The 26,618-nt window shown below is 40.3% G+C and overlaps 1 protein-coding gene and 1 non-coding gene across 2 annotated transcripts in view; both read right to left on the bottom strand.

The window, feature by feature from the left end:
* LOC126253421 (hexosaminidase D-like) overlaps positions 1-26,618 on the bottom strand; it is a 201,151-nt gene that overhangs the window by 21,766 nt on the left and 152,767 nt on the right. The gene's annotated exons all lie outside the window — the stretch shown is intronic.
* On the bottom strand, positions 1,264-1,338 carry Trnat-ugu (transfer RNA threonine (anticodon UGU)). Its single transcript has one exon. It is a non-coding gene; the product is annotated as a tRNA-Thr (tRNA).

The following is a 26,618-nucleotide window of genomic DNA, read 5'->3' as shown; positions in this document are numbered from 1 at the left end:
TACACTACAGGATGCAGTGAATACACAGAACAGCTGAATTTGGGGTACTGTTAAACTGCGTGTTGTGCACAAAAAGCCACTGCATTCGCCATACGCGAGTCTGTAATGTACATTCACAAGCACCTTTATTTTCGGTCCGTTCTTCTCTGAAGAGAATACACCTGGAGTCAGGCGTACTGTGACGTCTGCATGTTATCAAGACCTTCTTGTACAGCATGTGATTCCTGCTTTGAAATAATGGAACTGTGTGGAAGCCACTGTTTTCATGCAAGTTGGGCATCACCTTATGTCACTCACTAAGTGAAAGATTTGCTTAATGCAACCTTCCATGAACGTGTTATCTCCACAGGTTTTCCAGATGCATGGCTTGCAAGATCACATGTCTGAATCCATGTGACTTTCGGCTCTGGGTATATGTAAAAGGATGCATTTACCAAGGACACGTTCAGTCTCTACCTGATCGGAAGGCCAGTATACAGAAACATGTTGCTCAGTTTCCACTGGTACCACTACATTAATTTTAAGCATCTCGTCGACATCGCCAGTGCCGCCCACATTGGGCAAACTGTATAAGTGGCAGTTAATAATAATATCAACATTACGCCTTTCTCACTTGTTTGACCTTTTCTGCCCACATCTGTTCTTAATCCATCAGATAAGGAAACATTTCTGTATGTCTTTCTTGGATTTGCAGTGCCAGATTTGCATCTGGTGGCCAAAATTGACTAATTTTTTTTCCTCAGCATAAATCAGTTCTGCATTAACATATTAGAATATCTACCACTTTTCACTGCCGTACGATAATTACAGCCCACACTGGACCTCTGTGAGTATGTATATTGGTATAAAGTTGAGCATGGCATTAACAAGGTGAAACAACTGTTGCAAACTTTTCATATAAATAACTGTCATTAAACCTCTACAAACTATTTTTACTTTCTCAAGCTAAATTTAATGTAGTAAGACTTAGTATAATTAACATAATGCCACTATTTTCAGAGGGAAAAAAATTATATATATATTCAGATTCAACATTTTGTTGACACAGGACCAGCAATCTTTTACCAGCATTCTTTCTTAATTTATCATGAAGTGATTATTAACAAACCCTCACAGTTGCAGCACATATGTTTAGTAACTAGTTTTGAACCAACTGGTTCAGTCTCAACTATGACCTACATTAAGACCAAAATTAGAATTATATTAATACCTTCAGCTGCTCACAGGCATTGTTATATATCAATGGGGACAGGTGAAAATGTGTGCCCCGACCGGGACTCGAACCCGGGATCTCCTGCTTACATGGCAGACGCTCTATCCATCTGAGCCACCGAGGGCATAGAGGATAGCGTGACTGCAGGGACTATCTCACGCACGCCTCCTGTGAGACCCATATTCTCACCTTGTATGTACACACACTACATTTGTAGTGTCCCACTTGTTGCCAGACTATATACTTATATGGATATGGTGTCTGTTCTTTCTGACATGTGCGAAAGAACAGACACCATACCCATATAAGGATATAGTTCTGGCAACACTGGCCATGACATCCTTCTTCTGTGCGGATGCACACACATTCCCCGAACTCTTATGGGATTTGGTAAGAATGTCTTCCACAAGTAATGAGTGTGTTGGGGTTCAGTTAAATTAATAGAAAGAGAAGCACAAAGGTTACTAAAAAAACTGACCCTGACCACATAAGGTCATGCATCAATAGATAATAATGCAATAGTGCAGTTCAGTTCAAGTAAAGAATACATAGAAGCTGAGGCACAGTTAGGATGCAATAGCTGAATTGTACACTTAAAAAAAAAATGTTGTCAAGATTTAGGGCTCAGTAAAGCACTGATGGGAATTTAATGAAACATGGTTTTTCCGTCTATGTTGGGGGCTGCCTGAAGGGCAAATGATATGTAAAATGATCCTAACAGTATTCTAGAACCATACCAAGGTAACATAAAAACAACAAATACACTGACAGAAAATGAAATCACAACACCAAAAAAGGGTTGTGCAATATACATGAAAGTTGGTAGGCATGTTTCTACATCTGAAAAGTTATGTCTGTTCCAATTTTGCACCAGTTGCATAAGAGTGGCACTAGTAGCACAACTACGAGGATGCAAATCAGGTTTCCTTTAAATACATTCTGTAATAGTCATGAACGTTAGTTACCTTTGAGACTGGACATGGCGAGTTGATGTTAATCAAGAATGCCTTTAAGGCAACAAAGACACCCTTATCAACCCCCTACTGAGTTTGAATGAGGTTGTGTAATAGGGCTATGAGAAATTGGACGTTCCTTTCTGTGATATTGCAGATAGACTTGGCAGGAACATAGTCACTGTACATGATTGCTGGCAGCAGTGGTCACAAGAAGACCAGACTCCAGACGGCCAGGTGACACTACCGAGAAGGAAGACCATCATGTTCAGTGTATGGCTCTGTCACATCCTACTGCATCTGCAGCAGGAGCAGCAATCTGAGCAGCAGCTGGCATCACTGTTACTAATTTGTTGACAATAGTTGAAGGCCTGCAACCAATATGTATGTGAGATGCACTGGACCTCCACTTGGAGCTATCGTCTGAGGTGGGATATTGTATGACAGCAGGAGCACTCTCGAGGTTATCCCCTGCACCATGACTGCAAATCTGTACGCCAGTCTAGCGATCTGGCCTATTGTGCTGCCATTCACGGTTTCCAGGCAGTGTTTTTCAACAGGATAATGATTGTCCACATACCACTGTTGAATTAGTGAAGTTCGGTGGCAGGAGGAACAAGACTTCTGGTCAGGTGAATACAGGGTTATAAATACAAAATCAAATAGGGGTAATGCAGGAGTAGGTTTAATAATGAATAAAAAAATAGGAGTGCGGGTAAGCTACTACCAACAGCATAGTGAACGCATTATTGTGGCCAAGATAGACACGAAGCCCATGCCTACTACAATAGCACAAGTTTATATTCCAACTAGCTCTGCAGATGATGAAGATATTGATGAAATTTATGAGGAGATAAAAGAAATTATTCAGGTAGTGAAGGGAGACGAAAATTCATTAGTCATGGGTGACTGGAATTCGAGAGTAGGAAAAGGAAGAGAAGGGAATATAGTGGATGAATATGGATTGGGGCTAAGAAATTAAAAAGAGGAAGCCGTCTCGTAGAATTTTGCACAGAGCATAACTTAATCATAACTAACACTTTCTTCCCCCATGAACCATGGACCTTGCCGTTGGTGGGGAGGCTTGCGTGCCTCAGCGATACAGATGGCCGTACCGTAGGTGCAACCACAACGGAGGGGTATCTGTTGAGAGGCCAGACAAACATGTGGTTCCTGAAGAGGGGCAGCAGCCTTTTCAGTAGTTGCAGGGGCAACAGTCTGGATGATTGACTGATCTGGCCTTGTAACATTAACCAAAACGGCCTTGCTGTGCTGGTACTGCGAACGGCTGAAAGCAAGGGGAAACTACAGCCGTAATTTTTCCCGAGGACATGCAGCTTTACTGTATGATTAAATGATGATGGCGTCCTCTTGGGTAAAATATTCCGGAGGTAAAATAGTCCCCCATTCGGATCTCCGGGCGGGGACTACTCAAGAGGACGTCGTTATCAGGAGAAAGAAAACTGGCATTCTACGGATCGGAGCGTGGAATGTCAGATCCCTTAATCGGGCAGGTAGGTTAGAAAATTTAAAAAGCGAAATGGATAGGTTAAAGTTAGATATAGTGGGAATTAGTGAAGTTCGGTGGCAGGAGGAACAAGACTTTTGGTCAGGTGATTACAGGGTTATAAATACAAAATCAAATAGGGGTAATGCAGGAGTAGGTTTAATAATGAATAAAAAAAATAAGGGTAATGCAGGAGTAGGTTTAATAATGAATAAAAAAATAGGAGTGCGGGTTAGCTACTACAAACAGCATAGTGAACGCATTATTGTGGCCAAGATAGACACAAAGCCCATGCCTACTACAGTAGTACAAGTTTATATGCCAACTAGCTCTGCAGATGATGAAGAAATTGATGAAATGTATGACGAGATAAAAGAAATTATTCAGGTAGTGAAGGGAGACGAAAATTTAATAGTCATGGGTGACTGGAATTTGTCAGTAGGAAAAGGGAGAGAAGGAAACATAGTAGGTGAATATGGATTGGGGGGAAGAAATGAAAGAGGAAGCCGCCTTGTAGAATTTTGCACAGAGCATGACTTAATCATAGCTAACACTTGGTTCAAGAATCATAAAAGAAGGTTGTATACCTGGAAGAATCCTGGAGATACTAAAAGGTATCATATAGATTATATAATGGTAAGACAGAGATTTAGGAACCATGTTTTAAATTGTAAGACATTTCCAGGGGCAGATGTGGATTCTGACCACAATCTATTGGTTATGAACTGCAGATTGAAACTGAAGAAACTGCAAAAAGGTGGGAATTTAAGGAGATGGGACCTGGATAAACTGAAAGAACCAGAGGTTGTAGAGAGTTTCAGGGAGAGCATAAGGGAACAATTGTCAGGAATGGGGGAAAGAAATACAGTAGAAGAAGAATGGGTAGCTCTGAGGGATGAAGTAGTGAAGGCAGCAGAGGATCAAGTAGGTAAAAAGACGAGGGCTAATAGAAATCCTTGGGTAACAGAAGAAATATTGAATTTAATTGATGAAAGGAGAAAATATAAAAATGCAGTAAATGAAGCAGGCAAAAGGGAATGCAAACGTCTCAAAAATGAGATCGACAGAAAGTGCAAAATGGCTAAGCAGGGATGGCTAGAGGACAAATGTAAGGATGTAGAGGCTTGTCTCACTAGGGGTAAGATAGATACTGCCTACAGGAAAATTAAAGAGACCTTTGGAGAGAAGAAAACCACTTGTATGAATATCAAGAGCTCAGATGGCAACCCAGTTCTAAGCAAAGAAGGGAAGGCAGAAAGGTGGAAGGAGTATATAGAGGGTTTATACAAGGGCGATGTACTTGAGGACAATATTATGGAAATGGAAGAGGATGTAGATGAAGATGAAATGGGAGATACGATACTGCGTGAAGAGTTTGACAGAGCACTGAAAGACCTAAGTCGAAACAAGGCCCCGGGAGTAGACAACATTCCATTAGAACTACTGATGGCCTTGGGAGAGCCAGTCATGACAAAACTCCACCATCTGGTGAGCAAGATGTATGAGACAGGCGAAATACCCACAGATTTCAAGAAGAATATAATAATTCCAATACCAAAGAAAGCAGGTGTTGACAGATGTGAAAATTACCGAACTATCAGTTTAATAAGTCACTGCTGCAAAATACTAACGCGAATTCTTTACAGAGGAATGGAAAAATTGGTAGAAGCCGACCTCGGGGAAGATTGGTGTGGATTCCGCAGAAATGTTGGAACACGTGAGGCAATACTGACCCTACGACTTATCTTAGAAAATAGATTAAGGAAAGCGAGAATATCGGCAAGAATCTCCAGGAAAGAAAAGATAAGGAACACCGAAATAATAAGGAGAATGGAAATAAAAGAAAGAATATATGATGTAATGGATAGGAAGAAATTACAGTGGTACGGGCATGTACGACGAATGGAGAAAACCAGAATACCAAAATTGATACTGGAGTGGGAACCGGAGGGGAGAAGAAGAAGAAGAGGATGACCTATGACCACCTGGCTCCAAAACGTACAGCACACAATGAAGAGAATGGGCACAGAGGAAGAGGACACACAAGATCGAAACACCTGGAGGAATATTTCGAGAATATAGTTTAAGAACATTTCTTGTTTGTATTGTAATTTCCAAGTAAATTATTATGTTGGAGATAAGCCTCTGTAATGAGGAAAAGCTCCAAATAATAATAATAAATAAAATTAAGGAAAGGCAAACCTACATTTCTATCATTTGTAGACTTAGAGAAAGCTTTTGACAATGTTGACTGGAATACTCTCTTTCACATTCTAAAGGTGGCAGGGGTAAAATACAGGGAGCGAAAGGCTATTGACAATTTGTGCAGAAACCAGATGGCAGTTATAAGAGATGAGGGGCATGAAAGGGAAGCAGCGGTTGGCAAGGGAGTGAGACAGGGTTGTAGGCTCTCCCTCGTGTTATTCAATCTATATATTGAGCAAGCAGTGAAGGAAACAAAGGAAAAATTTGGAGTAGGTATTAAAATCCATGGAGAAGAAATATAAACTTTGAGCTTTGCTGATGACATTGTAATTCTGTCAGAGACAGCAAAGGACTTGGAAGAGCAGTTGAATGGAATGGATAGTGTCTTGAAAGCAGGATATAAGATGAACATCAACAAAAGCAAAACGAGGATAATGGAATGTAGTCAAATTAAGTCGGGTGATGCTGAGGGTATTGTATTAGCAAATGAGACACTTAAAGTAGTAAAGGAGTTTGGCTATTTGGGGAGCAAAATAACTGACGATTGTCAAAGTAGAGAGGATATAAAATGTAGACTGGCAATGTCAAGAAAGGCGTTTCTGAAGAAGAGAAATTTGTTAACATCGAGTATAGATTTAAGTGTCAGGAAGTCGTTTCTGAAAGTATTTGTATGGAGTGTAGCCATGTATGGAAGTGAAACGTGGACAATAAATAGTTTAGACAAGAAGAGAATAGAAGCTTTCGAAATTTGGTGCTACGGAAGAATGCTGAAGATTAGATGGGTAGATCACGTAACTAATGAGGAGATATTGAATAGAATTGGGGAGAAGAGGAGTTTGTGGCACAATTTGACAAGAAGAAGGGACCGGTTGGTAGGACATGTTCTGAGGCATCAAGGGATCACAAATTTAGCATTGGAGGGCAGCGTGGAGGGTAAAAATCGTAGAGGGAGACCAAGATATGAATACACTAAGCAGATTCAGAAGGATGTAGGTTGCAGTAAGTACTGGGAGATGAAGAAGCTTGCACAGGATAGAGTAGCATGGAGAGCTGCATCAAACCAGTCTCAGGACTGAAGACGACAACAACAACAACATACCACTGTTATAACCCAACATGCTCTACAGAATACTGACATCTTGCCTTGGCCACTTTACCACCAGATCCGTCTCCAATTGAGCACATATGGGACACCATTGACAATAGCTCTAGTGTTGCCCATGAACAGCATTAACTATATTGACTGACCAAGTTGCACAGGCATGGAACTCCATCCCACGAATTGACATCCGGCACCTGTACAACACGATGCGAGACATTTGCATGCTCACATTTGACATTCTGGTGGTTATACCAGTTATCAATGCACCAGCATTTCAAATTTGCAACGGCTTATCTTGTGCTTACATTAACCTGTGATCTTGCACAGTTAATCACTTAAATATATTACCTAGGCAAATGTGTTCCTGAAATTTCATTACTCTAAATTAATTATTTTTTAGTGTTGTGATTTTTTTTTTCTGTCAGTGTAGATATTCTTTCACTGTAAAGAAATATTGCCTTAGTAACCAAATACGAAAATGTTTGTTGTTAGTCTCTAGAGCTGAACAAATTTCAAAACTTGCTTTGTAAAGGCTTAAAGGTCCGACTCTGGTTGGGTTGCGCCTTTTCTTAAATCCCATTACATAACATGCACATTCTTAAGGGCAGATAACTGAGTGCTATGATGCTCTCTGCTAAGCCACATGAAATAATTCCTGGTGTATGATAATGTTCAGACAATTTCCCCGCATAAAAGATTACAATGAGCTGTCCAAGAGGGTCACTTCTGGGAAGGACAAACCAGAAAAACACAAGACACAGTTCCAGCATCCACAAAAAATAATAATATGAATATGTTGTGACATAAGAAAACCTATTCAGTCTTGACTCAAACACTGATTTCCTGCTTTCCAGAAGCAGTCATCTTAACCATCAGTCTATCTGAGCATGTCTCACTTTCACTGCCAGTGTTGTTGTCACTTATATTTTCTGAACATGAACGGCAGAGATCTCCCACAAGGAATGAGGGTATAGCAACATTACATGGGAAGAAGGTGGGAAAAGGGGGAAAGGGATTTAGTTGTTGGAGGAGTATGGCTTACCCTGCCGCAAGAAATATACATCAATTGAACTAGATTCACTGAAGTGAAATAAATGGATGATGGCAATGATATCAATAAAATGACACAATATCAGCAAAAACAGCCCAGAAATACTTGCACTGCAATAAATATTTTGCAGAAATTCTAATTCAACTGACGCATATCACTTGCAGCAATGTAAGCCACAGTACTCTACCAACTCCATGCCACCTCCACAGTGGTGCTACTCCTACATGTCTCATGGGGAAAACTTTTGACAGTAGTGTCCATAAATTGTATGTGTAAATGTCAACATCAATAACTATCATAGCAGAACTCTAAGAAATAAAAATAGTCACATGTAAAAGCTGTCAGTGACAACCAAAGTTAGTGTCCCGACATTCATGGATGACACAGTTCAGATGTTCCTTTACAAAGAAAAATACTACTGCTGATTAACTCTCTCACTACTGTAAAGATGAGTGATCAGTATTAGCAGCACTGAAAACAGCTTAAATCACAAAAATTAAAAAGATGGCTCAAGTCCCTGTCAAATTCTACAGTATATAGAATTTGCAGCTGAGTCAGCTCTCATTCTAGCCATAATAACCCACAGATTCAAAATTGGTAGCAATAATTCAACCCAATGGAGAACCAAACCAAAAAGAAACCTGTACTGGTTTGGTCGTCATTCAGAGTAAAAGGACGATGCTGATTTCAGAGGAACCTGAAAAGCCATCAACAAGTTGGCTAAAACCAGAAGCAACATAAATACACTAGGTCAGAGAGCCGCAAAGCCACGAAATTCTACTAATCAACAGAACATCAGAAATGTTGCTACCACGAGTGCATGTACCATCTCTGGAAGCGAGAATATCCATACCTGAAGACAGCAGAATTACAGGTAGTTGTCAGAGGAAATTTATCATAAGAACAATGCGTTCAGTGAAATGGAACTCAAAGAAATTTCAAAAACTTGTGGAACAGAAGTAAAACAACCTGCAACATCTCCCATCACTGAACAACATGAACATGACAAACTTGGGAATAATGCAGGATGAAGAAGAACAAGAAGTCACTAAAATATGCCTGTGCTACACTGAGTCAAAAACAACAAATATAAAATTATGGCCCATGTTATCTAATGCAGAAAGGAGCTGGCTACCAATTTTATAAACTGTCTGCAGGAAAAAATGGGTTCCACTGATGAAAGACATCAATGCTACACTTGCAACTGTCCAAATAATGGCAGTTGAAGAAATGAACCAGCTTGCTAAAGTACAGCAGTAACAGTAACAAAAGACGTGGGTTACTGCATTCAAAACCTGCCAGGAAAGCGACTGTGAAAGCAAAGAAGATAGTTTGACTAACTGAAAATCAGAAGCTTGAGATCTGATGCAAACAACTTGAAAAACCTGAAGAGCATAAACTGAATACCCAGAAGAGCAAAGAGTATCACATAAAATATATTGCCTATTTACGGGACAAATCAAAGCACCAAATAACTGCAATAGCCGGGAAAACTGAAAGATATGATGCCAGGACCATTCACTGCAGACAACATCAAACTTTCCAATCCCATCAGAGGTATTTGGACCAGAGACTGAATCAGCTACCAGATACAGATATGGGAAAACCAGAGAAATAAGCAACAACCCAGTTCAGGGAAGCCCTCTGGGATACTGAAAAAGACTACAACTAAACTCATGTGCAGATACAGGTCTTTGAGAAGAAACTTTCCAACAACAGAATGCAACAACTGGAGATAAAACCTGAAATGGAGAAAAACAAGAAGAAGAATAGTCATGAACTGGGCACCTCTTGCCACCAATCAACTGCACAGCCTCTGGCTCAAATGCCTTATTAGTCAGCTTGTGAGAATGGCCAAACTGTATAACAAAATGCTAAGACAGGAAACATCAGTGACTGGTTAACAACTGGAATAAGTATTTAATAAAGCAGAACACAGTTAAAGGGGCAATATTGGGATCGGCAGGTCAATACCATGTTTGCTGACAGACATCATAGCTGACAGAATTCAGGACTTTCTGGAAGAATTCCGCATTATACCAGTAAAACAAGTAGGTAACAATTGAAGAAGCAGGAGCACAAAAGACCTTATCAACAAAATGATTGCAGGAAACTGCAAAAGCCAGAAAACAAATCTAGATATGACCTGGACTACAAAAGAGCCTTTGACTCACTGGCATACAGCTGGATCATTAAGTGCCTGGAAACCATCAGAATCAGTACAAACATCAGCAAATTTGCTGAAAATGTGATCGTGCGATGGAAAACAGAACAGTTTATCAGAAAAGAAAGTCACAGACAGTTCAACATTAATAGAGGTTTTTTTTCAGGGGGGACCCTACAGAAAATCTGAAACCAAAATCCAGTCTCTGATAAATACAGTGCAAATCTTCAGCTGTAATATCAGCACGGAACTGAGGTTTGAGATGTGTGCCACACTGGCACTAACGAAGGGCAAGATGTAAGAAAGTGAAGGTATCGAAATGCCAAATGGACAAATCATCAAGTGTCACCAGTTTATATCTGAGCATTACAGTGTTGGACATCATGAAGCATTTGCATGCAAAAAGTGTGGTCAGCAAACAGTACACTTAAATCGCCAGAAAAAATTTTAAAAGCTCGCAGAATGGCTAAAATAGCATCAAGGCAATCAATACCTGGGCCACACTGGTAATCAGGACACAAGTAGAGCTGGAAAATCTGGGCAGTAAAACAAGAAAACCTATAACAATTTCACCATACATTCAGGGCCAGAAAACTATACTAAGCAAGGCAGATAGTGGAATAAGAGGTGGAATCCAAAATTTTCGTGACTGGTGCTGCCATCTGGAAAGTAGGAGTAGTAGATCTTTGCACCACTAGGTGGCGAGAGCTGCATATCTGATAAGTCAGTGTGCAGAGTGGCATTCAGCTGGGAGGACGTGTTGCATGTCCATAGTGATTTCTGTAGTACTCTGTGTTTGATATGTGGTGATTTTACGATGGATCCACAAACGGAACAGTGCGTGTGTATCAAATTCTGTGCGAATCTCGGGAAAAGTGCTACAGAGACTGCATGAGCCGTACGTGTGTGTTTGAGTGGAAGTGCTCAGGCTTTCCAAGACCCAAAAAAAGTGAGACAGGTGAGGAGCAAAGTGAAGAGCATGATCGTCGTTTTCTTTGATACCAAAGGAATTGTGCACAAAGAATTTGTCCCACCCAACCAAACAGTGAATTCGTCATACAACTGGGATGTTTTGCAATGGCTCCGTGAAAACATGCAGTGACGATGGCCCAAACTTTGGCGTCAAGGGAACTGGCTGCTGCATCATGACAACGCACCCTGTCACACATCCTTGCTCACCAGGACCTTTTTGGCAAAAAACAACATGGCAGTTGTACACCACCCACCGTACTCACCAGATTTGGCATCTTGCGGCTTCGCGCTGAAACTCAAGTTGAAAGGCCGTCGGTTTGACACTCTAGAGAGGATTCAAGAAGCATCGGTGGCAGTGATAAACACCCTCAAAGAACAGGACTTCCAGAAAACGTTTGACCAGTGGCAGAAGCACTGGGACCAGTGTGTGTGTGTGTGTGTGTGTGTGTGTGTGTGTGTGTGTGTGTGTGTGTGTGTGTGTGTTTGGGAACTACTTCGAGGGTGATGGTGACCCATTAGTCCAAAGGTAAGGTTGTCAACAGGTGGTAGGACCAGTCCCGAAAATTTTGGATAGCACCTCGTAAGAAAAAAATGCATTGGCAGACTACATAGAAGACAGCCAATAATCAATTGTGATTGACATCAAAACATAAGACTTCTTGAAGTACAGCAAATCAAAAAACAATACTGGAAAACTGTACATCAATACTGAACACTCGACCTGTGCAATAAAGCAATGGATGGGCAGTTTGTGGATAAGACTGAAGGTAAAATACACAGGAGAGTCTACATTCACACATGCAACACCTCTATAGGAAGAAGACGCTCTGCAGCTTCAAACAACTGCAGAACTAATGCACCAGTAAAGCAAAACTTCTCAGCACAATATCTTTCCCATGACAGTGTTGAGATGAGAACACCCTACCACAGTTTCCGGAACTATGACACCCAGAGAAATCAATGAAGACTGACTGGGTTTTATAACCAGCAAGTATGACTGAAGTGAGGGAGGACATTCACTTTTCATGGAATGAACTGGACAAGAATGTGCTTATTCTGCTCATATGCCACATGCAAACTGTAAAGGCATTAGCAGCATACACTTGGGAGTGGGTGAAGTGCAGCTCCTATGCAGACAGCAAGGTGCAGAAATTATTCACTGCCGCGAAACAGCAGGGCAAATTTGAGAGATTGTTGGGAACTCATATGACTAACATAAGAGCTATTGTAAAATTAAAAGAGAAAGTAATGAATTCATCTACAACTTCAGCTCTCATGAAAGGGCTGAATTTTGTGCCTGTCCTGAGGACCATACCAAAGTGGGACATAATTGGTGGAGTGGACAAAGCAATTCAAGGCTGCCAAAGAAAGAAGCAGAGGAGAAACCTGCAAGGTTATCAACAAGTCCGAATTTACTTCTAAACTTCTCTGCAGTGGAATGGGGGGGGGGGGGGGGGGGGGGCCCTCCCTGAACAGTGAGAGATGACATAAAAAAGGAATGCAATGGTGCTGATGTGCATTATCAAACTGGCTCACAGCTACAGGACCCGGCCTTGAGGAAACTCTAGAATGATCCTATTTTGACAATTACCAGGAAAACAGTTGCTCTGCTAAAGAGCTCAGATCTACCAGAGGCAATGAAGAAGTGGCTGTATCCCAGAGTGCCAGCAACACCACTCCTTCATGGACTACTGAATGTCCATAAAGGTAGGTGTACCTCTGCAGCCAATGCTAGGCACCATTAATTCAAAAAATTATTGACTGGCTACATATCTGGCAATGCTTCTAAAATCCTTTGTTGTAACACTGTAGTCATCACATTAAGAACTCTGCAAATTTCCTGTAAGTATTGAAGGACATTCAACTATAAAGAGATAACGTGTTCTTGAATTTTGACGTTACGTCTCTATTCATGAAAGTATCTCTCCAAGACTTCTTGGCACTGATGTCTCGACACTTCAAGCCCATATAGTTAAGCTTTATCAACATACACTGAAATATCCTGTCTCAAGTGCAACAGAGAGTTTTATGAGCAGAAGGATGAAGTGGCCATGGGATCCCCACTGGGGATTGCAAATTTCTACTTGGAACACTTTTAAGAGGTAGCCCTTCCAGCCACTCACTACAACCCCAAGCACTTGTTCCACAATATAGATGATACTTTTGTGATATGGAGCACGGCAGACAGTTCTTGGACGAGTTTCTGGACCCCACTTTAATAGAATCCATCAAAACACTGCTTTCACTATGGAAATAGAGGAGAATGGTTGTATCCCTTTCTTGAGCACACTAATAAGGGGGGAGGTAGATGACACACTAGGCTGTTCATTGTACAGGAGGAAGACTCGGAAAGACCTGTATCTGCAGGCAATTATCTGCCACCATCCAACGCAACTGCTGACTGTGCTGACCACCATCTGTAATACAGAAAGCCTCCCAGGCAAACTATACAACCTGAAGGAAGTGTCCCACAAAACTGGGCACAGTGGAGCACAGATTAGTAAGGCATTCAAGAAGAAAAAAGATACAGCAAAGCATGCCACCTGGACAGTATCCAGACAGCTATAGCCAGGTGGAGGGGATCATATTGCTAGTATCAATATTACATTATCTGCACTATCTCATTATTTCACCAGAAGATGATGAATATAAACACTGCAATACTTTAATATTTCCACCTGGCTGGAAACCTTAGAGCTTTCCATCAACAGTATTTGCTGGCAGATCTGTATTCACACAGCAGTCAAACTAGATAAAGAAAAGACATGATCTTGGCTGGCCAATGAAACCCTAAAGAAGGAAACAATGACTGGTTTTTGATGCACATACACACACCATCAGAACTAATATTGTGCACTGCTAAGACAAAACATGTTGACCAGTGCATACTGTGGCGTTGGATGCTGCTTGGTGGTGTTCCTAGTGTGTGACATGGTAGCAAAATTATGTACGCGGAGCAGACATGGACTGAGGATCACTGCAGCAAAGATAAGGGCTGCAAATGATGAAATTTGTTGAGATAATCAAATCTGACAAATGTCAGGTTATTATTATGCATAGCCTGTGAATGAGAATCTTGGAAACAGTGAAGCTGGACGTATGGTCATGTGCTACTGTCGTGAAAAATCTGAAACTACCATTAGGCGCTAAATGGTTGGACGTCCATGACTCTTCACAGAATATGGGTCTCGGAGGCTTGTATGATCTGTAAAGTAAGATAGATGGTTATCTGTGGCATCACTGCCAAAAAAACACAATGCTGGTGCATGCACAAGTGTTTCAGAGCACACAGTTCATGGTACACTGTTGAACATGGAGCTCCGCAGCAGGCCATCCCTACGTCTTCACATGTTGGCCTAATGACATCATCAGTTATGATTGCAGTGGCCACAGGACCATTGGATTCGACCATTGATCAATGGAAATGCATTGGATCTTTCGGTGAATCACATTTTTGCTACACTAGATCGACAGTTGTCTCCACAAACGCTGACATCAAGGAGAATGGCAGCTCAAAACTTGCAGCACACCACAGGTGCAGCTTGGTGGGGGCAGTATTATGCAGTGTGAGACATTCTTCTGTGCTTGCATGGGACATGTGGTAGTAATCGAAGACATGTTGACAGTAGCAAATCAATCTGCATTCCTTCATGCTTGATGCCTTCCTCGACAGCAATGTCATCTTTCAGTAGTATCAGAGTTGATATCTGGCATCATCACTGTGTACGCAAACCTGCAGCCCATTATTTACGCAAATTACATGACCTGTGCATAGACTTCTAATGCCACATACCTCCACAAACCTACCAGCAACCTACCAGATCCCTGATACGCAGAGTCAGTGATGTATTTCATTCCAGAGATAGACAATAAGGTATCAAGCAGGTGGTCATAATGTTTTGGCTCATTATCATGAGGCCCATAATACAGACATCAGCAGAAGACCTGAAGGGGAGACTCCAGAAAAAGATCAAGGAAACCACATTTTGAGGTGGTAAAAAGATTGCTCAGACTGATTAGAAGCAGAGGCACAATTCTGTGTCACGAATGATCCACTAGAACTAATATAAAAATTACCATCTCCCATGGCAACAAGCTAGAGGGGCCACAAGGCAGAAGAAGGTGTCAAACATGAAAATACCAAACTACTCCATTACTTCTGACTTCAGATAGATCAAATGTTGCGATACAATATTTCGGACATCATTGCCGTAGAGAAAAAAAGGGTAGATCTTTAACACTGCCACCTCAAGTGATAGCAGATTCAACTTGAAACAAGTGGAAAAATTTGCTAGGTACAAGGACTTGAAAACAGAATTACAGTAACTCTGGAGTAAACCAGTGAAAGTAGTCCCAGTAGTACTTGGCATACTTTGAGAGTGCCAACAGATCTTCATGGGTACTTGTAAACCACTGGCATTGATATAATATCCATCTGTCAACTACTGAGATCTGTACAAATTATTTGCCAATACATTACACAGAATGATGTCCTCTATCTTAACCACAAACAACAATCACATGAATCCCAAATCGTACTTTTCCCACAACATCTTGAATGCCAGGGATCAAGGCAATCAGACTTATGCTATATTTCTTGATTTGCAAAAACCATATACCACCAACATTTATTAACAAAGGTATGAACAATGGGATATCAAAAAAAATGCTTGACTGACAGAGGGTTTCCTGGTAGGTCATACACAGCTTATTATCTTATACAGTCAGTCATCTACAGATATAGAAGTAATTTCAGGCATGCCCCAGGGATTACTACTGGAACCTTTACTGTTCATGATATATATTAATGATGCAGAAAACAACAGTAACCTCAGACAATGTATACAGAGGAATCTCAGCAGTCATTTTTCCAGCACTCCATACGTGACTGAAATGAGAAGAAATCTTAATATATGGTACAGTGCTAAAACCCTCTACCATGCACTTCACAGTGGTTTGCAGAGCATATATATAAATATCACTAACGGTTTGCAGAGCATATATATAGATATCAGTAACTAAAGAAAAACTTAATGGACAACTATCTGTCTCAGGAAGTGATCAACATATTACCTATGACCTATGTTTGTGTGATTCACATATGGTTAAAAATTACAACACAGTAAGTTTGTAAAAGTAAACGAAGAGCATGATCCTAGTACATCCTAGAAGTAGTTCTGCCATAATGTGTGTATCAGCAGCAGCACAAAAGGTAGCGTACAACCTTGTCAAATGCAAGCAAAGCCTACAAACTCAAAGTTGTCAATCACCAACTGCCTGTACATGTAAGGAGGTAAAACATTTTACTTGCTTTACTTTACATGTGAGTAGGGTCCTATCAACCAACTATTCAATGAGCCTCTTCCATTTATTTCTGTTGAGTGCACTATTTATCCATTTGGTGTCAATCTTCATCCTAGCTGTGTCTCCTGGATGTTATGTCATCATCTAGTTCTGGGTCCTCATCTACTCTTCATCATTCTTACTATATGGCCAGCCCATTTCAACATTTACTTTTTTAGCATTTAAATGCACTTAAATGCTGCTGTTCACAACATACTCTCCACACACATTTTGGCACTTATCGCAGAAGCAAATATGCTTTGAAATTCCACCAGAGGATTCTACTGACTGAGACTTCGACAAATTAGACACACCCTCACAATTCCACACTGTCATCAAAGCACTGATTTGTGACCCACGTCTACATTCTTAAGTTTTCCAAAGTCTGACAATACCTCACATAGTTTATTGCTGTGCCATGCTCAAGAAAATCAACAAGAAGCACACCTTTTTGTGGCCAATTCATAAGTCACAATGCTTAGTTGTCTAGTTCGCTCCTCAATGTAAACATTATTTTGGCCACTTTTAAACCTAATGCACCATTGACACACTCCACCTTCACCTTCAGTGATTATATTGTTTCTGTACACTTCACACAATTGCTGATATCAGCTTATGTCTTATACCCACAAAAACCTTATTACTGACCGCACTTCACAACTCACAGGATTTTCAATTGGTGCATACATCTGAAAATTTTGTTATGAAATAACAGAAAATGACATGAACTTCACACCGGCGTGGCTATATACAGACTGAATGGACAATTACTCAGACAACAATATAGCCATGCTAGCCCTGCCCATTGTTGCTTCAGGTGAAAACATAATCCAGTTTCTGGATAGCCCTTGTATTTTTGTGGAAACCACATGGGTATTCCCCAATTAGTTCTTTAGTTATGGGAATCAGCCTGTTAATGGGCAAATTGATAAGATTTTATAACAACATCCAGTAAAGCGATTCCTCTGTAGTTATCATACACAAGGGAATCATTCTTCTTAAATAGGGGATATATAATTTTGGTTTTCCGTTCTGTCTTCCAAGTTGTTTCTATATAGACTGTAGTTCTAATTCCTGTTGTGGTCCTCCATTTTTAATAACTCAGCTCGTATCTGGTCTTTATCATAAGTGTTATTATTCTTAAAGTTCTTTATGGCTTAGTGTATTTTATTTACTGATGGGGTGGTGACTTGTAAGAGTATGTAACTGTATCAGATTCTTCAGATTACAGAAACTGAGTGGATGTGAAAATTATGTCTTCCATCTTTTCTATATATCACTCTTTGTGGTCCATATAATCTCGTGCTGATCCTTTATCAACTATTCCCTTCCAGTGAATTTATGAAAGAACTGTTTTTCCTATTTTAATACATCTGTCTTTCCCTGTGGTGCTTGAAATCATTCTCTGCTTCTCTTATTATATTGTCATCTCTGATTATGTTGTAGTAGTATTCTCTTTTCTCTTGTCTTAGGATATGTTGTACTTCAAGGCAGATGTTACAGTATCCTTCCCTCAGGGTAATATTATTTCTTTCTTGAGTCCATAGTTTCCTCGCATTTCTTCTCTCCAGCACTTTTTCTTGGTATGTTATACTAAATTTAATTTTGTTAGGTCATTTTCTTTTTCCAATAACTTTTCAAGTTACTTCTTGAATTCTCTTCTTCAGGAAATGAAATTCATGAGGCAAAAAGTTTCAATCAATCATCTTAAGTAACTACTTGGTACAGTATGCAAAAAGTTTCAGACAATCATCTTAGGTAACTACACAGTATAATTTCTTAAACAACACATATTTTTGAATGTTTAGATATTTCTCATTGATTGAACCATCTCAGCTGCACATTTCTTAATTAGACCACATGTTTCAATCATTCAGGATCTTCACCAGATCTAAGTAGATGCTTCAGCAACACATCTTGTCTACTCAGAACGACATATCAGAGTACTCTGGGAGCAGGGAAGGAGCGGAGCAGGGAAGGGGAAAGACAGACAGATGCAATGGCAGAGGGTGGCACATAGTGCGGGTGAGGGGATATGAATAGGGAAAAAGTGATAAGACAGAGGGGGGCAGAAATTGATGGGTAGAGGGTGTGGGGACAATATGTTATCATAGGTTAAGGACATGATAGTTTCAGGAGTGGAGAATGTGTTGTAAGGATGACTCCTATCTGTGCCATTCAGAAAAGCTCGGGGTGGAGGGGAGGAACCACATGACCCACGCATTGAGACCAAGTATGTTATGTTCAGCTGCATGTTGTGCCACAGGGTGATTCATGTTGCTTTTGGCCATAGTTGGGCAGTGGCCATTCATCCTGGTAGACAGCTGGTTGGTAGTCATACAATATAAAAAGCAGTACAATGATTGCACCAGAGCTGGCATATGCCATGGCAGTTTTGACAGATGGCCCGGGTTCTGAGTAGGATAAGCTTGTGACAGAAATGGAATACAAAGTGCTGGTGGGTAGACTGGGCAGGTCATGCACTTTTGTCTTCCACAGGCATATGATACCTGTAGCAAGGAGTTGGGATTAGGAGTGGCATAGCGATGGAATAGTGAAGGCTGGGTGGGCAATGGAACACACTTCAAAGGGGGTGGAAAATATCTTGTGTAGGATGTAATCAAAGCCCTGACAAAGCATGAGGTTCTGTTGTTCCAGTCCATAGTGGTATTGGGTGATGAAGGGGGCACTCCTTTGTAGCTAACCGAGCTAGGTGATGCAGTGGTTAGCAAGCTGGACTCGCATTCAGGAGGACGACAGTTCAAACCCGTGTCCGGCCATCCAGATTTAGGTTTTCCATGATTTCCCTAAATCACTCCAGGCAAATGCCAGATTGGTTCCTATGCTTATTTCCTTCCCCATCCTTGACACCATCTGAGCTTATTCTCCATCTCTAATGACCTCCACATCAATGGGACATTAAAGACATTAAACCCAATCTTCCTCCCTTCCTTCATAGTTCCTTCCTTCACAGTGGGTTCTGGGATGGGGGGGGGGGGCGGCGGCTTGGGAGATCTGTTCGTGGATTAGGTCTGGGGGATAATGCATGTCTTTGAAGGCCCTGGTGAGACCTTCAGCATACTGGGCAAGAGAGCTCTTGCCACTCCAGATATGTCACATCTCGGTGGCCAGGCTGTAAGGGAGGGATTTTTTGGTATGGAAGGGATGGCAGCTGTCAAAATGCAAGTACTGTTGGTGGGTTTAATGTGGGCAGAGATGGGGAGGAGTCATCAGAGAGGAGACAGTCAACATCCAGGAATGTTGCACACTGGGTTGAGGAGGACCAGGTAAAGCAGATGGGCGAGATGGCGTTGAAAGTGCAATGAAAGAAGGATAGGGTATCTTGGCCATGAGTACAGATCATGAGCATAATTTCGATGAACCTGAACCAGACCAGGGGTTTGAGCTTTGAGAGGCTACAAAGATTTCCTCTAAATGGTCCATAAACAGTTTGGCATAGGAGGGTGCCATGCAGGTGCCCATGACACTGCCATGGATTTGTTTGTATATCTTACTTTCAAACATTAGTACTGATAAGATGACCAATCAGGCCTCAACCAGGATGAAAAGCCGCCGCCGCCACCACCACCACACTGTGGCCAAGAGCTTGGTTGACCAGTTGACCACCCTGTGGCACAACATGCACATGAACATAAAAGACTTTATTTCAACAGCTGCTTCACATTCTGGGCCATCCAGATCCTCCCCTCCACCACCAGCTTTTCTGCACTGCACAAGTGTAGTTGTCCTTAACACACATTCTCCACTCCAAAAATTATTTGGCCTCATCTACAGTAACCTACTGTCATCACACCACCCACCCAACAGTTTCCACACCCTCTCTCCAATCACTCCTCCCTATTCAAGTCCCCTCATCGTCCTTGAGTGCCACCCTCTGCCAACACATCTGCCCATCTTTCCCCTTCCCTGTTTCTCTACTTTTCTGTTCCCCATTCTCCCTGCCCCCAACACTTGCACCTGACAGTCTTATCATGCCTCCATCTAGTCCCTGCACACACTACCAGGCAGCCCTCTTACCCCCCCCCCTCCCCCTCCCATTCCCTCCTATCCCCCTCCCTTCCCTGCCCCACTTCAGTTGCAACTCAACGTCACAGTTGCATTCCGGTCTGAGCTGTCGGAGATGGTGGTCATGTGAGCTTGAGGTGTGCTTGCCTGTGTGAATGTTTGTCTGTTTTCTTTCCTTTTCTTTTTTTTTTCTTTTCTCAAGAAGGCTTTGACGAGAAGCTAAATCTATAATAGTCTTTCCAATGTGCCCGCCTGCAGCTCAATGTGTCATCTTTATGGTGAGCAACAATCTAACTGTTTCCTAATATTGTTGATATTCCAACCTGGAGTTTCCATTGTTTAAATACAGTTGATGAATATCTCAAGATGAATATGTCAGCTATGCTGAATGTTTAAGTCATGTTTGTGACTGAGCTAATGCAAGTTTTGTACTAAACACCAACACTTCTGATATTGCAATAATTCTAAGAGGAACAAATCATGTTGCTTGTAACAACAGCCATCATCAAATAAACACTTGGAGTAAACTTTGTACATGGTATCAAAGAAAGTGGTTTGGTTGACTTTGTTAGACATGACATTCCAAATTAGTCAAATCTATAAACTGTGTCCAAAATGCATCTGTGTTACAGCCATGGAGAGAAAATTATGCATTGAGTGGGTTTCACCTTGGCAGAAGAGCACACACACACACACACACACACACACACACACACACACACACAATCTTATTCCATTGACAGTGATGCTTTTGATAAATCACAATCTCCAACAAAGGAAAATTTGCTAATGATCATGGATATGAAGAAAATGATCATGGCATGCACAGCATAGTTCATATTAGTGGCAAAGATAATGGGAACAAATCTGCAATAAAAAGAATGATACAAGAATATTTCTAGGTCAGAAAATTCTGAAGGCAAAATCAATAATCTTAAAACTATTCACACTACAGATGATGGGCATTTCACACTACAGAGTATGGTCATAGGCAGAAGCAAAATAATTGTAATAATTATCACTGAAATGGAGAACTGAGAAATTTGAAAGGCAGGCTAAACAATATGATGGAGTGACACCAACCCTTGTCCAGTATTCTAAATGTAGATTCAAATTAATTCAGCAAAACTGAAAAAGACTTTGCAATAAGAGAGGTAGTCATAAAGTTTAATTATCAATTTGAAAAATATCAAGTTGTGGCCATGAAACTTTGTGAAAGTGTTAATTCTCCTCTACAAATTCACCCGTGAATGGGACATATTTTTCCACACAAATAAATGACTTGACTGAAACCTTGGTTGTAGAAGTCTACATTTTGACTGCTCAGAAAACATTCCAGCACAAAAATTATCACATGTCATTCTAGAAATACCTGCTATAAAACAATTTCTTCACCCACTGAAAGAGAAAGAAATCACTGGGTCCCATGTCACGAGAATATGGGGCAAGTCAAAATTTAATTGCCTAAAAAAGCAGCATGTGTTACAGTGTCCTCTGCAGCACAATCTGGGGAATTTTCATGGAGCAGAAACACCCTCTTTGACAAGTTCTCGAGTGCTTTGTCTTTATGGCCTCCTATAACCCTATAAGGAGATTTCAGTAGAATGCTCATGTGATGGCTTGCATAATCTGCTAACAACACACCAGTCCTGAAATGCCTGACATCACCTTGTCCAATGATGGTTGAGTCTTTCCCTTTTTTTCGCAGTGGTCAAATCCACATATTTCCACTGCTTGCTTTGCTATTTTACCTAAGAGCCACAGTGATATATCCAGTACTCACCAATGGCGATAAGGCTGATACAGAAGTCATCTCGATCAGCCTGACACAGCTGAAATGTTTCTGCTGCTGCCTCACTTCAGTAGGCTGTTTGAATGGGAGCAATCGGTCACAGAACATCGAGGGTAACAACATTGTCATGTCCAAAATATCATCCAAAATGTTGAAAACTGATCCATGACTTATATTCACTTTTTCCACTATTGCTTTGATTATAATATACCAGCCTTTGAGCACTAGATCCTTCACTTTTCTAGCAATTCCCAGTTCTTCATAGACGGATGGCCTTCAAGCTTGTTCTTTATCATTCAGATTTGTTTGATCGCAATTGCAACCACCTGTGCCACTTTAACACTGTGTCTTATAAAGAAGCACTGTTATCGTACACTTCTTCTTTCACCAATGAGCATGGACTGTCACAGCATTGTTTCCATTCAAATAGAGAAAATTAATTATTGCAAGTATTCCACTTTGTAAATTGCTGTGCTATTTTATTTTGGCTCCTCCAGTGGCCACAGTCTGTGGCGCAAGGGTTTAAATACCAAGACCATAGATAATATACTAGTAAAAAACAAAAAAAAATCATCTATAACTTTATTTTTTGAGTTAATAATTAAAACTTTATGAGTATGCTTTGTAAGCATAATCATCGGGATGCAAACTTCAGGGACTGACAATCCTAATATTTTAGTTAGAAGTGTTACAAACCTATACACAAACATACCAGTATAGTAAACAAAAGAAATCATAACAACCTTCTACGATATAGAAAAATCTCCATCACATGAACCTTATGAAATCCTAAAACTATCTCTAAACCAAAATTATTTTGCATTCAGCCATAAAATTTACACACAAGCTCAGGGAGAGGCAATGAGAAACAGCATTGCCAGCACAACAGCAGACTTATGTATCAACACACTCGAAGAAAATTGGCCATTACTTAAGAAAATTATGTATTAACAGAGAGACACTTTAGTACCAATAGATGGAAACAATGAAGACATCCAAACAGTTCATCCAGAACTAAACAAATTGTATCCAGAAATTAAACCCACAATTGAAAGAGAAACAAACAGATTCATAAACTTTCTCTGACTTAAAATCAGCAAAATTAACAACCATCAAATATTTGAAATCTACAGATTAATAAACATAATGAATGCAAGTTCTTGTCACCTAAAATTGCAAAAATATGCCTAATTCAACTCAATGATCAATAGAATAATTAAGTTACCACTCTAACACTTAGCAATACAAACTGAATGTATAATATTCCAATCTATAGCCCAACAAAATAACTTCAACCTGAATATAGTGCACAAACTGTATGAAAAACACATGAACCTAAAAACCATACCATACACAGAGACGTAAAATTAACAAAACAAAACCCAACAAAAAGCTACATACATACCAATGATATACTCGGGACAAATATCAAATAAAATAAACCAAATAGTTACAAAACAACCATAAAACTAGCATTCAGAACCAACAACATGCTTAAGATGAAAATTTGATCTGGAAAAATCAGAAGTTCTGATTTTGCCTAGAAAGGCATACACAAAATCCTGTGTGATGACAGTGCTAAATTCTATACAAGTCAAGCAGGACAAAATATCAGCACTACATTTATTGTACACACAAGTAACTGCAACAGCAATCAATAAAGCTTTTACCTGCATCTAAAAAGCCTAAACCACAAAGTAGAATATATAAAAAATGCTGGTCTCATAAGAATTTCACAGAAAAAAATTGTAGACAAATAGGAATTATGTTACTTACAACACCCTAGCAACAGACAGACGACAGTTTACTCACTGGTGAAATAAGGACGTCTCTCTGTAACATCTGCAGGTTTACTTGAGGAAAGCAGTATAGGTGAAACAAGCTTGCACTAAAAAAGAAGCTCTACTACTAATTTAACTAATTGCAGCTTGCCTGGAATAATTCATTACAAAGTGTCATATTGTGATGTGTTCTATGCTGGGGGCCTGGTCAAAAAGAAAACACTACTACTACTACTACTACTACTACTACTACTACTAAGCTAAGAGCTCTTCTCTCTGAAATGTATTCACAACATTCCATCACTATGCCCAACTGCGCTCACTGAGATCAGTGAACAGACCCTAGTTCTGTATTCCAGATTTTCTGAAAATCACATCATACAGAGCTATTACCAGTTGGGGTCCTACAGTCCGCAACACAACACTGTCCATGAGGCGAATGGCTGATTATGAAGTGCCGAAAACACAGGAAGGAACCCCTCCCCCAAGAAATATCAAGAGTCTACTGTTATTATACCAATGCAATTTTTTCATTCATAAATGGTGTTTCATCTTGAACTTTTTCACAACCATCCGGTCCCGAAGGATAAATACAGGAGCAGAGGATATTTAAAAAGTGAACAAGTAGTATGGAGAAAATGAAAGAGAGAAAGAGGATGAAAATGATATAGCAGAACTTTAAAGAAAAGAAGTACATGAAAACAAATATTGTTGGATTGTAAGAGAATACTATTTAAAAGGATTAAATCCAGGCAGATAATAAAAATTCAAGTACAAAGTATGAATTTCGTAAACACTGCTGTTGGTGTAGACAATCCTGATGAGTCATGTGGTATAAGAAGTGGACCTTCATGATCATTGCCTTGGTAAAATAATAATAAACAAGAAAGGACTCTGGAAGCTAACTATCGGCATAAGCAACATGAGTTTTATGAGGAGTTGGACCAGCTACTGATGTAATTAGGACTGACTTCACTGAAAATTGATGTGACAGGAATTCAACAAACAAAATAAACAGGGGAGTAAATTATATCTATTGGGAATACACCTATGAGTAATCATTTCTTATTTTATGGTGGGAACAGCACTATTTATTTTATGGTGGGAACAGCACTATTTATTTTATGGTGGGAACAGCACTGCAAAGCATAAATTTGGAACAGATTTCATCATCCTCAACAAACTACAGTTTGCAGTAAAAACCTGATATTGTCACTGAAATGATAAGCTACGAGGTGCGGCTGGAAAAAAACCGGACTGATGCTGGAAAAAACATTTATTTACAATTATTTACAATTTCATGTTATCTCCTTCAATGTACTCTCCTCCTCGGTCTCTACACCGCTCCATACGAATTTTCCACTGTTCATAGCAATGCTGCAGATCATTTTCGGTAAGTCCATACATTACTTCCGTCGCTTGATCTTTTACTGCTTCAACAGTCTCAAATCTAGTTACTTTCAAAGCTGACTTGACTTTAGGGAAAAGAAAAAAGTCACAGGGGGCCAAATCAGGTGAGTAGGGTGGATGATCTAAGATGGGAATGTTGTGTTTTGCCAAAAACGTCTTCACTGACAACGCACTGTGAGCTGGGGCATTGTCTTGGTGAAGGATCCATGACTTTTTTCTCCACAAATCGTTCCGTTTTCTCCGTACTCGCTCACGTAGGGTAGCCAGGACGCTAATGTAGTAATGCTGATTCACTGTTTGTCCCTCTGGTACCCAATCAATGTGCACAATCCCTTTGATGTCAGTTTTTGCTGACAATGGTCTGCCAGTGCGAGTGTCATCACTGGTGTCTTCGCGGCCATCTTTAAATCGTTAAACCACTCAAACACTTGTGTTCGCGATAAACAATCATCGCCGTACACTTGTTGCAACATTACAAACGTTTCACTTGCAGATTTTCCTAGTTTGAAACAAAATTTGATGTTAACACGCTGTTCTTTCTGTACACTCAACATTTTCCAACGCACAGACAAAACGTCAACTACTTAAAACAGACGCCACGAGCAGACTGAGTGCAGGAGGCAGATGAAACTCGAGCAGTAGGCGGAGCGAGAGTCACGTGACAGGCCACGCGACTTTCAGCCTTATTGCATTCGTTTTATTGTTTCACCAGTACTAGTCCGGTTTTTTTCTAGCCACACCTCGTACAACAAAATTATGAACAAATTCATGAAAACATACATTATAAAAATACAAGAACCAACTGCAGAAAAAGACTTCAACATTACATTTGATACAGTTTCCAACTCACATCCAAAAAATTGTGTCACAAACCTACTGGGTGGTTTAATGCAAAAATTTGTAAAGAATAGTACAGCAGACCTACCCACTAGCACCTACAATTTACATTCAATAATAATGACTGACACTAAAGCTATTAATTTTTTCATTTTCAAAAACTTTGATAATTGAAAGTACATGTTTCTCACATAAAAATATATGCAGAAAGACTTGGATATGTCGAGATGAAAATGTAGTAAATCAAACAGACCCTGTATTA

The sequence above is a fragment of the Schistocerca nitens genome, chromosome 4 (genome assembly GCF_023898315.1).
Source record: "Schistocerca nitens isolate TAMUIC-IGC-003100 chromosome 4, iqSchNite1.1, whole genome shotgun sequence".
NCBI classification, from domain to species: domain Eukaryota; kingdom Metazoa; phylum Arthropoda; class Insecta; order Orthoptera; family Acrididae; genus Schistocerca; species Schistocerca nitens.
This window is presented reverse-complemented; position numbering and strand designations above follow the sequence as displayed.